This window comes from Sebastes umbrosus, chromosome 6, assembly GCF_015220745.1.
Source record: "Sebastes umbrosus isolate fSebUmb1 chromosome 6, fSebUmb1.pri, whole genome shotgun sequence".
NCBI lineage: Eukaryota > Metazoa > Chordata > Actinopteri > Perciformes > Sebastidae > Sebastes > Sebastes umbrosus.
Window position 1 is genome coordinate 10,136,841 of NC_051274.1, and position 15,476 is coordinate 10,152,316.

At 42.0% G+C, this 15,476-nt stretch overlaps 1 protein-coding gene across 5 annotated transcripts in view; it reads right to left on the reverse strand.

Annotated features, from left to right (window-relative positions):
• The window catches only part of wu:fa11c10 (protein FAM110A), a 52,604-nt gene that overhangs the window by 14,151 nt on the left and 22,977 nt on the right, over positions 1 to 15,476 (reverse strand). For 2 of the 5 annotated variants that reach the window (XM_037773027.1, XM_037773022.1), the window contains exon 1: positions 11,683 to 11,849. The exons of 2 other annotated variants lie outside the window; for them this stretch is intronic. The gene's annotated coding sequence lies outside the window, so the exon portion shown is untranslated. Of the gene's footprint in view, positions 1 to 11,682; positions 11,850 to 15,476 lie in introns of those variants that run through there. One more of the 5 variants, XM_037773025.1, reaches the window with a different exon arrangement.

Genomic DNA, 15,476 nt, shown 5'->3' on the forward strand with positions numbered 1-15,476 from the left:
TAACGGGGGTTTACCGCCTACTACATCCCAGCATCCAAATAAAACACTGACTTCTCCAAGTTATTCCAGATAACGTGAGCCTTTCCTTTCCAATAGATTCTTCTGAGATAATAAACAATGTACTTTAGTAAGTGAGAAAGTCAGGGAAGGGAAGTGGGATAAGAGACAGCTGGTAAAGAAAAAGAATATGATTATGAGGTGTGGTCAAGGATATCCTGTCATTAGGGCCTGCAAAACAGTGGTTCAGCAGAAGCTCGAGCTACTGGAATACCTCGAGAGTTTTCCTGTGGGTTTGTATATAAAGGTTTGTGTCCAATTAATGCACAAAATAAATGAGTTAATGCACATTTATCCATTCCCATAAGTAGTTTATTTCACTTCCTGCACACCGTGGATGAGCTGCCCTCGCTCCCTCCAGTCCAAACACACACGGCGGTGCTTATTTAAAGGAGTCAGCAGGGCGGGGTGCCCCAGACCAACCGCCCTGTGGTACACACACACTAAAATACATGTATACAGACCGACACACACATTCAGGCACTCACACCCACAGTCTTAAGTCAAACACACACATGCAGTGGTCAGTGATTCTCCGGAGGCAGCAGCAGGGAGCAGACTTCCACTCGGACTCCTCGCTGTAGAGGAAATAGCAACCGGCAGCTCTGAAGTCAGTAAAACACAGCGTGAGTGGATGGGATGGAACAACAACCATCTCAGCTAGGTCAACAAATTTCCACACCTTCTCTACCTCTGTTAACACCATCAATCACACTCTCCTCCCTTCACTTCCTTCCTCCCCATCCCTCCTTCCGAGGATTGGGCCTCACTGATGTTCCACTTCCATATATCTTTTCTAGTATTCCTGTTTTCCTCTTCGGCAAAATATCTACTTTTTTCTACCTAGATAGATCCATTTTCCCGCACTTCTCTAATTCACCTCCATTCTGCCTTCGAACTTCCCGTTTTGTCTCATTCCCCTCTTCAACTTTCCTCCTTTTCTGTCACATCTATTGAAAGCTATGATCTCTGTGCCGGGGGGAAATATTTTCAACATAATACCCAGTGTGAGCATTCAGCCGGCCCTCTGGCAGTCAGTGGTAGAGCACCTCCGTGAGAACATACACCTTCACTCGGAGACACAGAGGAGGCAGATGGATTAACAAGTATTAGTGTGAGTGTATGGTGCCTTCTCATTTGGCCAAATACTCTGTGATCCATGATGCACAGATGTGCACACATGCTCACTTCTGCCTAGTTCGCACTACACAAGCTCCCCCAACAAAAGCCCCCTGATCACAGGCAAATCTGCGTTGGCTCGGCACTCGCAAATCGGCACTTGAGTGTCGTGTGTGAACTGTTCACACATAAATATCTGGACCTGTCTGAGAGCTACAGTCAATGAGAGTGCGAGACAGGGGTTGAGAGGAAAGCTGGCGGAGGGGTCGCCTGTAACAGTAGGAACTTACTGGATGTGTTGCATTTGGAACGCAAACCAAAGATGTTGTTGCACCTATAGGGCATTGCATGTTTGCATGAATAAACATAACACATAACACAGTGATGATGATCTACAGAGAGGAAATACTAAAGACGTGTGGAAACAAGCTATACATCAGACTGACACATACGGGTACTTCACAAAAAGTCAAAAAAAGTCTGTATGCATTCATCTCGTCATACAAACGTTTGTTTTATACACGTCTAATAATTATTTAGCGACAGCCCAACACAGAGGCCGGATACTGCTTATCCAGACATCTGTACATATCTGATTGAATCCCGTTAGACTAAGTGTTGTCTGTAAATAACCAACCTGTTAATAGCCAACTGTTTGATCTATAGGCTGACATTTAGTTGGAGACGACAGTCTGATGCTGCTATAACGTTAATGTATTACTGCAGTAGCCTCCCACTCAAGCTAACGTTAGCTAGCCATGATAGTCACCGTCACCAGCATCATTTAGCACACTGACAGTGAATACTAACGCCTCAAATGTCAGTGTGAAAGCCTCGGTTAACCCGCTACAAAAACAACTTTTCATAATTTTCTCTCTTGTGACAGCGAGTTTCATTCCCCCAAAAGGGAGCGCAGCCTCGGAGATGACGCCATGCTGGTTATACTCTGGCTGACGTATTGTCGGTCTGATGTATTATGTGGACATGAGTGCAAACGACAACAACTCCCATCACTTCTTGCGTGTGTTTTCATGACAAAACGTAGTTTGGAGACCTCATCTGGGATTCCTCCTGGTGAAAGATCTGGTAGTGTGAAAACCACTTTGAGACTCCCGATAACAAGAAGTAGGGGTGTCCCGATTTTAAGGTCACAATTCGGTTTTCAATGTAAGCATGCCATTGTTAGACTATGGAGTCTTGATTGATAAAGATCAACAGATCATTGGTTTCATGCCCTGAAAACTGTCATTTAGACTTTTAAATTCTTCTTTAAAACAAGAACTGAACTCCCGTTTTATTTAGAAAGTGTTTCAAAAATTAGACTACAACAGTCTACAATATAAAAAGCTGCATTTTTTCAATATCAGTATCTGTGTGACCCACCTGAGTACATAATCATTACAAAAACTAAACATAAATCCTTCTGCAGTGCATTACAAGTCTGCTGTAATCTGCAGTCATTTACTGTCGCGTGTAGGTGAAAAACAAGAATCAGGAGAAGAACTTGGCTTTACCATCACAATGATGATGATGTTTTCACATCGTTAGCTCTAATTCACGATTCTCATTCTTGATTCATCAGCTGAAAATGTCTTTTAATAGTGACCACTGGAGAGGCTGAGGGGTGTAAAGTTACTGCAGCTGTAGCTCCTTTCTCTCATGCCAACATCATAAGCTCCATCCCTCAGTGTGCACACACACACATTCCACGAATGCAGGGACACGCCAGGCCAACGTCTCACATTACTGCTCACATTACACACTGGCATGCCCACGCAGGCCCATCTCTGTCGCTCAGTTGGTAAAGATATCAAAATGGAATCAATCCCCTGAGAAAATCAGACGGCTCTGAGTGAGAACCGCCTTGAGACTTGATGAGCAGCAGAAGCAGCGTCCTGGTCCAAACACTGATCTGCTCAAATTTGCAATTCATGTCTTGAATGTGGCCACGTAGTTGAGATTACTGCACAAACGATAACAGACGGCAGTTGAAATTCAAATTTCAAGATGGACATCTTATCAGGCCTGGTTAACACTGACATTCACACACTCCAACGTGCTGCAAACACACAAAACAAATATTATGGGCTTGTTTAAACATCGAGAGTTCTTCAGGGCAACATGTGACTTGTTTCAAAGCCTTTGGCCCCTTCTTTAAATGAAATATAGCAGATAAACAAACCATAGAGACAGCTCTATGTTCAATGTAAATAAGGTGTGTCCCTCCATGCCCTTTCTACAGAGCTTCGAGGGACATCACATCTTACCCTGAACTGCCTTAGCAGATGCTCCTGGCGCAGTGAAGAATACAATCTATGTCTTCACAAACACAGATCAAAATGATCCCAGCCCAGGTTAGGGTTAGGCTAGGTGATGATATACGAATGAGACAACAGAAATGTGTTCACCATACAGTTCCCACAGGCAGCTATTTCTTTAATATCTGTTTCACTCGTGGGGGAAAAAACTGCACTGAACTGAACAAACTGATCAGAGATCCTTTATTGATCTGTTCGGGAAAAAAATTCACTCATGGGGGAAAAACTGAACTGAACAAACAGAATTTCTATCTCTTGTTGTTTATTGCTAAATCTCTGAAAATTTTTTTTTTTTTTTATTGAACTCTAGACTCTTTATTTCTGGTGAATAGTATTGGGACTTACATTTGATTATCTTACAGCATCCAATCAAGTTTCAGGAGAAAACCATGAAGAACTATAGTTACGTTACTGAGCACCAGTTGGATCCAGTTAGATCCAGTTACTCAGCTGTTAAAATGACGTTACATTTGGTGAAGAGCGCATATGGCTTGTTTAGGATTCGAGACCTGAGTTGGGACTTGAGTGCACAGGCTTCAGACTTACTTGTGACTTGCTAAACAATGACTTGGTCCCACCTCTGGACCCGGTGAAATGTCAGGAAGGTATACTAAATAGATACCGCCCAAGCCTAGTATTCAGTCTTGAATATCAGGGCCTCTGCTGCTTCAATTAAAAACAACTGTCTCTGGTGAGTCCCAAAACTTTATGGAAGTGCTTGCAGCCTTAACTGCAGCGGCCTAGTACAAACAGATATTAAAGGAATAGCTGCCTGTGGGAACTGTCACATCACCTAGCCTAACCCTACTCCAGGCTGGGACCATTTTGCTCTGTATTTGTGAAGACATAGATAATTTAGTATCCTTCACTGTGCCAAGAGCATCTGCTGAGGTAGTTCAGGGTAAGATGCGATGTCCCTCGAAGGACTGTAGAGAGGGCATGGAGGGACATGTCTTATTTACATTGAACACAGAGTTTGTTTATCTGCTATATTTCATTTAAAGAAGGAGTCAAAGGCTTTGAAACAAGTCACATGTTGCCCTAAAGATTTTTTTAATATAACTAAAATGGAAATTCTTGACTTTACTCATTGGCTTGCTTTCCTCACTTCCGTTTCTCTTCTCTTGCACGGATTTGCTTAAGTTGAACAGCCAATCAGACTGATTTCTCTCAGCGACGGGCTCAGCCGCCGATTCAACATGCTGAATTGGCCGAAAAACCTCAGACACGGGCAGACTAGAGCCGACGGTGCGGGACACACCGAAAAAACTAGTCGGACAGTTTGGGGCCGTCGGTGAACATCTGTCGGCCTAGTTTTTTCAGTGTTAGTAGTGTGTCAGGGCCTCAACTCCATCAGGAGTGGATGGTCCTGGCGGTCCAATATACTGTAGCATTAACCCCTACTAAGGACCTGCCTGTTATAAATGCTCAAGATGAGTCCAACAGACCCCTCCCCTGAAACAATACTTCCAAGACTGCCCTTATTGGACAGATTTAGATTTCTACACCAAGCAATAAACCAAAAGGTTAAAACATCTGTAAAAGAGAGTCATCATCTCAGAAGAATTGTTAAAAAAGTTAATTTTTCTCAGAGTGGTATCAATCTTCTTGTCTAACTCCCAACAAGAACGCAAATAAGCAGATTTCCCACAATGCTGAACTATTCTTTAAAAAATGCTCAGGTCCAATCAAAGATAAGCCCAATGACATCAAGTTTTTTTTTCAAACTTTAAAAAGTAGGGTTGGGCGATCGTTTCTATTTTCATAAAAAAATCTAAATATTTGAACGTAAAAAAAAAATCCAAATCATATCCATAACGTCAACTACTCTTATGGAGCGCAGAGCAAAGTTTTGATGAGCAGGCAGGCATATAGAGAACAGAGATGAGGGTGTCAGATCCATGGAAAAGAGACAAAGGCAAACTGGTTTGTAATTAAGGATTTAAAATTCACTCGTGCTCATTAACGAGGCTCAGCGGGCGGACATGCCGCTCCACCAGAAACGTCTCTAAATGATTCTAGAGATCATTTTATAATATCTTAGTTCTGATAGTAAGTTAGTTAAAATCAACTTAATATTGGCGTAGGAAAAAACAATCATCGATCACCCCTTCAATCGTCGACATGCGATCCGATAGCCAAACAACACAAGCCTATTGAAAGCTCCCTCCAACGCCACAGAGGAAACTACAACATTGTTTTCACAGGCTAGAGGCAACTCCGCAGACAGTTTACAGCTACATAAAGACAGTATTGTAAAAGTGATCCCAACGTGACACAGCAACAGGGATGTCTAACACACAGTTTGTTTGAGCTCTCTGGTTAGTAGGTCAGTGGGCCCAGGGTTGAGGGGGGCAGGGTAAATAATGGTTAACAAGAAGCATGTTGCTAAACAGCGACCTCAAAACAGCCAGAGGCGCTGACGACAGGCAAAGGGCAGAGTCTATGTCACGTGCAGTGATGAAGCATGGTCTTCTGGGAGTGGAAATAACAAGGAGGGCATGATGAAAGAAAGGTTGGCATCCAGACTGCTGTCGTTTGTCTTGGAAGGGAGGGGCAGGAGGGTGACCCTCCAAAAATACATGAGCAAACACACCCACACATATTATTTGCACACACATGCTCTTTCCAACTCACACATTCTGGGTGTGTAGGACTCATGAAGACAAACTGTATACATGCAGTCATTGTTGATTCAGTCTTAACTGTCTGGTTTCAAGCTTCAGAACCAGTTATGATTAATGACTGTGAGTGTGTGTGTGTGTGTGGGGGGGCTGTTGGCATATAAATAGCAGCAAACAGAAACACCACTTGTGCTCCTTCACCTGGCAAACGCAGCAGAACAAAGTCAGTAGATCAGTGTAAGACTGATGTACTTCAAAGTCAGCCTTTTAAAAATGTTCTCTTCATGTGGAGGCCAGTTCAGCTCACTGAAAACAACATCAAGGGCGTTTGCATGACACTAACATCCGGCAAGGTCGTCCTCCTCTATGTTGCCTCTCATTGAGCAAAGAGCTGTCAGTCAGTCAGTCTGTCTCCAGGTCACAACTTCTCTCAGTCACACAAGACAAGCTGTTCGCAGCGCGAGGAATCTGCATGCCAGTCCCGAGCTGCTAACCTCCAGAGTTCAGTACAAGCAGACACACAGCCTGCCGGGACAAGGAGTCACACTGACCTCATTCCTCAGGGGGAGACTCACCCAAACTGGGAGCACCCAAGGGCCAATGACAGAAGGACACTCCAGCCACATGACTCCTACCATTGAGGATATTTAGGCCAGAGAGGGCTTAACCTGACTGTGAAGCTATAGCAAGAAGGAAAACTGCACTCTTTAAAAGTGACATGTCACATCTTGATAATATCAAGTCTAACAATCGCGTCTCTAGTTTAATCACTGTTGGTGTTCCATTTCCTAAGACTGGGTATGTGAGGTTCATACTTGTACTTTACACTTCTACTTCACTACATTTCAGAGAGAAATATTGTACTTTTTACTCAAAAAATTTAGTTGATGTGATGAAATTCTTGAGGATTATAACTTCAGCTACATTTTGCTGCTAATGCTTATGTACTTCTTCTTAAATACAAATATGAATGTCAGACTTCTACCTGCAATTTAGTATCTTTATAGAGTGGTACTGCTACTTTTACTTAACTAAAACATCTCTGTGTCTCATGAGTGTACTTATGGGTTCAAATGTGCATCTTATTTAGTGCCCATGATATGTGAATCAATGCATGTGGTACCTATGCACAAGAACAGCTTTGAACAGAGTTGCATATAATGCCAGATTGTATGTGGGGATCTGTGTGTGCGTGCGTGTATGAGAAGGGCCAAAAAACATCATCAAGGACATCACTCATCCCGGACACAACCCGTTTAAGCTCCTCCCATCAGGCAGGCGCTTCAGATCAACCCACACACACACACACACACAAACAGATTTTTCCCCAACTGCTATAAACCTCCTGAACTATGACACCTCCTCCGAGATGAGCACGTAGAATAAGACTTGTGCAATGGAATGTGCAATACTAATCATGTATGAATCTACTGTCACGAGCTTGAACTGTTTACAGATATGTGCAATAACAATATGTTGGACACTATTGTGCAATAATTATCTGTGGGACACTTTGTGCAATAATAAACTGTGGACACTTTTGGGCAATAATAATTATCTGTGGACAATTCTTTGCAATAATAATCTGTTGGACACTTTGGACACTATCTGTTGGACACTATCTGTTGGTCACATTTCTACCACTGAACTGGCATCTTGCCAATATACATATTGTATTATCCCTTTTATATTGTATTATCTTCTCATTAGCCCTATGGGATTGTCACAATGTAATTCCGTTGTACTACACAATGACAATATAGGGCTTGATTGATTGATTAATCATCTTATGGCAGTGCAGATAAACTGCACACAAAGTTACATCAGTACAGCAATAACGGCCAAATACAGGTAGCACCACAGGACAGACAACAGCCAAAAAGAGAGAGAGAGAGAAATAAAGCTTATTTGAATTTCAGAGGACACAGAGACAGGAAGAGAAACACAGCGACAGACAAGCAGGACTTGGCACAGTCAGCAAAACAACGCAGCACATTGACAGCAGCCAGACAGTCAGTGTGAGAACTGAAGCCACGCAGCCTCTGAGTCACTCAAACACTTGATTCTGAAACAGGGCAGTGTGGGATGTTACTGTGGCACCTACTGACTCAACCCTCCAACCAGCTCGCCTTGTGTTCATCATTGGAAAATTCTACCCTCATTGTGTTCTCTTCATGCATTCAGAAGTGTAAAATCTAAAAATGGCCAGCAAAGAAAAACAAAACACATGTTCCAATGTTGGTCTGCAACAATGATGTTAGCTATGATATTATAGGCCACAGCTAGTGGAGTGTAATCCAGCCTAGGCCACACTATTATTTGCTGGCTTTTCATTGTGATGGATGGTATGTAGGTTTGGTAGGAAAAACATCATATTTTCCAACTAATCACAGGCTTGGTGTCGTATAGACCTTCTGGATGAGCCGAGAGAAAACAGAGAACATCACCAGCAGCAGCAGCATTAGCAACAGTGGTTAGTTTCTCTATTATGTATGCCATCGCAGCAGGCTGATGTAACAGTGGCGATTAAATGTTCCAGCGTGTCTGTCTGTGTGGCAGCTATGTTAAGCACAAACTGTAATATTACAGCCGCTGACATCTACCCCATAGGCCTTAATTAGAAAGGATTCCCTCATTTTTTCCCTGGCGGGCTAAATTCACACCACTAGAACCAAAATACTGACAAGTTAACAACAGGATGGGCAGAAAGAGCAAAAGACACTCTGAGGCAGAAGACCTCATGAACCAAACGTCTGGAGAATAACTTGAAAATCTAAAAGCACACATCTTACAACTGCTAAGTATGTGTTTGTTAATCTCTTGATTTATATTTTCTAACTCAAACATTTAAGAATTATTTCCTCATTGGAGCCTCAGCAGTTACTAAGAAGCCAAACATCAGAGATATTCCACATGGTAAAGTCAACAACACATGTTCAGTGTAGGCCTGCAAATAACAACTGTTTTAATTATAGATTAATCTGCCCATTACGTCTATAAATTGTCAGAACTAGCCATTTCTAACTCTTTTTTTAAACATGCATTATTTGCATAAGCGCCAATCAGTGAAGGTCTACTTAATCAATTTCAAACAATTCAAAAAGAAAGGATGACATTTTTGTGTTCATCCCATTAAAATTCCAGTTTCACTGTAGAAAGCATTGAGTCATGAGTTTTAAATGATTTTGCCCACCAGGGTTGAGAAACTGCTGATCAAGCTAATCTAAACTCCTGAATTAGACTAAATGCTCTCTGTTAGCAGAGGAGAATAATCAGAGAACATCTTCCAAGTGCATTACATAAGCAGGAGCCCATATCTCCTGCTTTGATAGCACTGAGGTGAAGTACATCCCCTGGACAGGACACTGGTGGGTTGTGGTGGGCCTCTGTCTTCAGTTAAAACCCCCATAAGCTTCTTTCCAGACTTCCCATACTCATTTGATGTCTCTCCTTGTCTAAATGAAGGAAACAAAGTCTCTCTGTGGGTTCTTCAAAAGGCAGATGTGAATAACAGTAGGCAGTTCTGCACCGCTGCTATATGCACTCTGTCACGCACTGTTATTAACGTTTGAAACGCGGTATGCTTTTTCCATTTAGATATAAGAAATAAGAGTCAGACGACTGTTTTTTCTTGTTTTCCCCCAAGATGAACGCTCTGGAGGGGCCCGTAAAAACAGACTCCACGCTGACAAGCAAACGGACTTCTCTACACTGCAGGATGCACATTCCTGGCCTGGGAATGATTACCAGGGGAAATTACAAGGTGGTGTGTTTGTTGCCGTTGTCCAAGGTGAACAGCTTTTGCAGGTCTATTGTGAGTATGAGCCAGTTATTAAGCCGAAATACAAAGTCTGCTTTTCTCACAAGTTAGATCAGGGGTCTCCAACCTTTTTCCCTCTGAGAGCTAATTTGACAAAATGAAAGTGGCTGAGAGCTACACATAGCGCCACCAAGTTGTACATCGCCAACAGCAGACATAATTTCTGTCTTACCTAATGTTACTGCGTCGCTGATGTCATGAAATTTGAAAGCAGCGCAACTTGTTTAACTGTCGGTTGATTGGCAAATAATCATATTGTGTCAGAAGGGGGCGCAATGTCTGTGAATTTCATTAGATAGACATTTAAACTGGTTTACAATGTGACTTTGTGTTATCAAATTTATGTCCATATTCTTGTAACCTTTAGTGAGCCGCTCAGACACAGGTAGCGAGCTACTTGTTGCAGACCCCTAGGTTAGATTTTAGATTTAATGTGACAGGATGGCGCAGTAGCTCTGCAGAATGTCTTTCAATGAAAGCAAAACAAAAATTCAGTCAATTTAGTCAGATTATGTTTCTGTAGCTGACCCTTGCCCTCCCAGCCAAGAGGAGAAGAGAACAGAGAACCTGCTGACTCAAAGAGAAGGCAACCAGGCTAAAAGAGGAAGAGACATCCGATTCAACAGCAGCTCAACTCGGGCCTCCACTTCCTCCTCTCCTCCCCTGGGTGTAAATACAACAACAGCCTTTAAAGACCTTTAAACCAGACTACACTCATAGTAGACTTCCTCTTTTTATGCAACAGGCGTCACATTACTTCCCATCTTTTTACATTCATCTGGGAGTCACAGCTAACAGGCCTGATTTCCCAACATCACCTCCCCAGTACAGTCATGTCTGCAGGATTACAGAGGAACTGAGGAGGTCTCTGTGATTAAAGGTCCCATATTGTAAAAAGTGAGATTTTCATGTCTTTTATATTATAAAGCAGGTTTAAGTGCGATATAAATACTGTTAAACTATCAAAACCCTCAATACAAGGAGGAATACACACAGCAGCTCGTTTTCATAAATTGCGCGTTTGAAACAAGCCATTAGGATTTCTGTCCATTTGTGATGTCACAAATTGACGATTATATAGACCATTACACGGTTTTAAACGTAAACATTCTAAATGTGTCCCAGTTTATTTCCTGTTGCAGTGTATGTAAATAACATCAGCTGACAGGAAGTAAACATGGACCCAAACTGTTGCCTAGCAACGCTGAAATGCACTAAAACTGAGCGTTTCAGACAGGAGGGTGAATACAGGTATATTCAGGAAGACAGTATGAGGAAAATAAAGTGTTTTTTTTTTAACATTACAGCATGTAAACATGTTCTAGTAGAAACACAAAATACAAGTATGAACCTGAAATGAGCATGATATGGCACCTTTAAGGTTACCACAGACTCACTGAGTCACTAAGGTTACCCTACAAAACACACTAAGGTTAGTCATGTAAGCAGGCAATGTTGTAGCTCTTGGAACAATAGATTAAAGACAGTAGGCTAGGCTAACCCTCGCTACTGAATGGAAGATTATACTGCCGTGAAAAGCCACTTTAACACAGTGTCAATAGAGATGAACTAGTGTGGCTTCCCTCCACTGTACCATTATATAGCAATGATTAACGTCAACCAACTGCAAGAGGTCGCGAAGTGACTTTTCAACACTTTTCATTTTCCTTTCTCATGCAGCTCAACAAACGTTCATTAGGTCACAACAACAGCAGGTTCATTAAAACGAGCTGAAACAACTCACCCGTGTCTACAGCTCTTTTGGAAGACGGTTTAACGTTATTTCTGTTGGTGTGGAGCAGGTAACGTTAACGTCAGACCCACGCAGACCTCTAGATAGAAACGTAACTGACGGTATTAACGGCTGACCGTCGGTGTCCACTTTCACTCTAACTTTCAACTGTTCGCGCGGTTGATACCATTAATGAACACCGACCAACCACACCGTGACCTTTGTAATGTACGCTAATGAAACAACCTCCAATACAACGAAACAGATGAATGTGTTAGAGGGGGCGTTGATTCAGTAGTTATGAATTTGCTGAATTGCTTTTATATTACAGTTTATTTAAGAGTGACCTTTTAGCGCACCCCTAAAATGATCCCGCATTAGTACGCTCTGGTCTCCCCTGATTGGTCAGTCGGGCTTTTTTATAGTTTTTGGAGGACGCTGCGTGTCCGTTACCGTGGTAACCACTTCTCGCGAGAATAAAAGCATGAAACATAATACAACATGACATAAAGCTTGAACGTTGAACCGGTTTTTCCTTGGTCAGACGTTCACTCATGCTCCAGAGCATAGACTGTATAAAGATAAAGGTATATATATACTCCATATACAGTCTATATACTCCAGAGCATAGCCTGTATAAAGATAAAGGTATATATATACTCCATATACAGTCTATATGCTCCAGAGCATAGCCTGTATAAAGATAAAGGTATATATATACTCCATATACAGTCTATATACTCCAGAGCATAGCCTGTATAAAGATAAAGGTATATATATACTCCATATACAGTCTATATACTCCAGAGCATAGCCTGTATATAAAGATAAATGTATATATACTCTATTTACAGTCTATATGCTCCAGAGCATAGACTGTATAAAGATAAAGGTATATAAATAGTACTATATATACAGTCTATTTGCAATAGAAGAAGAAGAAGAAGAAGAAGAAGAAGAAGAAGATCATCATGTGTAACGACATGATACTTGTGTATTTTATTTATTTTTTATTATCTCATCACTTCTCGGACGTATTCTGAAATAGACAATGAACTGAACTTAGTGAGTGTGAAGTCTGTGGATCCTATTAGTTACATTACCACTATAGTATTACATCATTTCCACCATAATATTCTTTAGGGATAATATGCTTAATCATACTATAACAATACTGTGTTATTACAGGATTACTATAGGCCCTCTAGTGAGTGAAACAGATTACAACATGCAGGAATACAACCTTTTTCAGCCTATAATAAAACAAAACATTTAGAGCTGAATGATGGGCAGGTTACAGCTCTACTGCTGTTGATGCAGGCCTGACCTGCCTCCTTCATGTTCTCCTTCTTAAAGAGAGGGGGCCAGCGGAGGGACTTGGCCTCAGCTAATGACAAAACAAGCTGGGGATGATCTAATGTTTTGGCAACAAGCTGCTTTAATTAACTAAATCAGGATGACCTCAGCTCTAAGGAGAGAGGAGTGTGTTTCCCTCTCTTTCTCCACGTGCGTGCAGATGAGGATACAAAACACTTAGCACACTGTTCCCATGAGGAGAATCGTTGTTTTCTTCTGCACAGAAACCCTAGTGTTATTCCTCTGAATTAAAGAGGAGAGGCTAAACGTCTGGATGCGTGTCGATAAGAGTGAAAGTGACGCAATGAGTCACACATCAAAGAGCGGCCGAGAGCTGCATGTGAGGCGATCAGAGCACAATCGCATTAGAACTGTTTAGTTTCTGTGGGTTTAACAGACACAGGTACATACAAGAGACAGGATTTTATTTACTTTATGTAGAAGAAGGTTAAAACGTCCAACCTGCCACCTTGATAGGCAGTATCAGCAGCTCAATATACCTGATAGGATGGAACATTGCACCACGCGCCGGTCAAATATATGGCAAACAAAATGTGTCCTTATACACCTGGTAAAATATCCTTTTCTTTTCTTCTGTTGTTTACAGGCCTATTAGTGAGTTTGGCACACATCAATCCACCAAACAGCACTTATTTCAATCAAGAATCAACAAAACGGTACAATTTGTTTTTGCCGGAGCTGATTTTGTTGCCATGGTGCTGCTGTCTTACTGAACGTGGCCTGAAGTACGGTCACCTTCATCATCATCCATCATTGTGTGTTCATTTTGACTGAAGCTCTGGGAAATTCAAGGATGTGCTTCCTGTTTCTGTGCATGGTTTATTCGTCTTTGACCATGCGTTGCCACTGATGTTCTGTGTTTGGAAAAAGTATTATTTTAGTGGGTGTCATCACCCTGTTTAGTGCAATATTACTCCATCAGACTGCTCTGTTTAATATTCATTCATGACATCACATCCTTTTTCAGGCTTGAATACAGAGCAGCTTGTATGTGACTGTACCAATCTGACCCCCCCAGCCCTCTGATGAGGGTCTGAGGTAGTTCGCCTTAGTCTTAGTCCGCCAACAAAATCACCCTGTCACATGCAGATTGAAACATTATGACACCCACCCACAATACTCCAATGCTTCATTTCCACTGCACGGTTCGGCTTGACTCAACTCAACTCAACTCAATTTTGGTACCAGGTCCTTTTCTCTAACCTCCTTTTTCCACTGCAGATAGTACCCCCTCCGTGTAGGAGGGACTCTCAGCTGATCGCCGTAGCGTCGCCGCGTAAAACTGGCGTGACATCATCTTCAACGCGGCACCAAACAGAAGAACATCTGCACTTTGTCGATTGTATGGTGTAGTTTTGCAGGCTGCAATTTTTTTTATCTGGGCCGAGTGAATAAAAGAATTGCGCCATTCAAAGCTGGCGGGTTTGTGCAGGATGTCCCGTGTTGCGCTAGTGATGATTCTCTCTGACCAATCAGTGGTCTGCAGTTTAACTCCACCTCGTAGTATCGACTCAGCTCGCTTCGAACCTCAACCGAGGTGGTACCAAAAACAGTACCAGGTACTATCCACAACTTCTACTAATGGAAAACCCAAAAAGGTGAGTGGAGTTGAGTAGAACCGTGCCGAACCATGCAGAGGAAATGCGACGTAAGACTATTACATCACTTAGAAATTACTCATACAAACAGACGATGAAGAAGACAATACTGCTTTTTCTCTGTTTTCTGCATAAAGCTGGCTGTCATATCGGTAAAAGAACCTCTGTTGTTAGATGTCTGGAAACAAAACCTGTATTCAATCCAAATGTCAGTCCTAAAAAGAAGTGAACTAAATACAAAGTAGGCAAAGTCTTTGCTGTTTAAATGTAGGAACATTGTCTGTGATGCTAAAACTGAAGCCTCATCTTTCTGAAGCAGCACCAGCAGAAGGAGTGCAGCTTGAAATCAGACATGGCAAAGAGTGTTTTGACTCTACTTGTCACAAAAACAAAAGCCATGGTGTCTGACTGTGTGATTGTGCCTTTATTTAGTAAGTCTGGAGCAGGGGTGTGCACTTCCTTCTGCCCTGAGTACTGTGAGGGTTGGCAGCTTCTATTTTCTCTGGTTACATAAGCGTCTTATATTTTTTATCTGCTACCTGAGGCCTGGGCATCAACATTCCCCGCTACACACCCACACCGTTAAAAAGAGTACAAGTATTCTTGAACTGAAACCGCTCAGAGCACTTTGCTCATCAATTAATGTTCAGCTTCTCAAGCGTCTGCCAAAAAAACGCTCGTAATGACATTCATAAACATTGCTGCTTCCCTTCTTATGTAACTGAACAAATATTTCCCCCACAGAGAAACATATTTTCCACAATAAAGAGGCAGTTAAACAGCAGGCTGACTGTTGTTTACAGCCCCACCTGTGCTGGTTGATTGTCTTTT